The sequence below is a fragment of the Anopheles cruzii genome, chromosome 3 (genome assembly GCF_943734635.1).
Source record: "Anopheles cruzii chromosome 3, idAnoCruzAS_RS32_06, whole genome shotgun sequence".
NCBI lineage: Eukaryota > Metazoa > Arthropoda > Insecta > Diptera > Culicidae > Anopheles > Anopheles cruzii.
Window position 1 is genome coordinate 61,414,385 of NC_069145.1, and position 1,123 is coordinate 61,415,507.

Consider the following 1,123-nt stretch of genomic DNA (forward strand, 5'->3'; position numbering starts at 1 on the left):
CCCGTTCGCAGATATTTTGAAGAATCGTCACGGATCCGTGTCTTCGCCGCGCCCGCCACCGCAACCCATCCGAAAGTCCGTGTCGTGCGTGAGGTTGCACCAGTGTGTGCGGGTGCGAGTGTATGTGTGTGTGAGGTTTGTGCGTGCGTGACCAGTGTGTAGGAGAAGAGATTCAGATGAACCGCAGTGGTGCGGGCGCGTGTGTGTGCACGGCGTTTGCCTGTGTTTAATAGGCGTTTTTTTTTTCGTTGTTCCCTCTCGCTCTATTGTTCGTCTCAGTGGTGGTGGTGGTCCCTTGGACCGTGCGGTCCTGCTCACGCCGCTTGTTCGCCCCATCGATTGTGTGTGTGTGTGTGTCTGGTAAAGAGGCTGCAACGCTGCAACGCCGTGTGAGAGAGAGGGAGAGAGCATACCGACCGTCCGTCCGGGCAAGTGTGCGGCGGGTTTTGGTGCCGAAACTCTGTCGGAGAAGAGGATATTAGAGGGTCCCGAAAATGGCCACGAGCGACGACGAACATTTCCATCTGTACGAGGTGTTTCAGAACTGCTTCAACAAAATCGCCAACAAGCAGCCGCCTGGTAAGCATAGTTGCGTCGCCAAGTGCGCGCGCGTCCTTCTCCCCACAAGAGGAGATGACGGAGATGACGGTGGTGTGTGTGTGTGCGAGCTCCGCCAGAAGAAAGGTGCCGCGCAGCACGGCCGCCAACAGTAGGCCGTGCGTGCGTTTGCTGGGATCGTGTAGTAGTGTGCGTGTCACAGCGAATGTTTCTCAACGGGTTCGTGGCTGGGGTATAATTTTTATGATTCCTCTTTTTTAGCCCTTTCCTTTCCTCTCGCTGGGAGCGGCCACTCTCTGTCTCTCTCGGGCCATCAACACAAGCACACACACACTCACCACGGAACCGCGGATCGGTAAAGTGCGGGAAGACGCGTTGGAAAATTGTTCGTCATCCATCCACTGGCCAGCTTCGCTCTCTTTCCAGCGCACCCCTTCCACTTCGACACTGTCCCGTTCTCGCTTCCTGTCACCGTCTCGCTCGTGCCCCCGTCGTTGGGTGCGAGACTGAAAATCTTCGTGCGTGTGTCTCGAGATGTGCGGAAAAGGGGTTTCCAAGGGTTGGC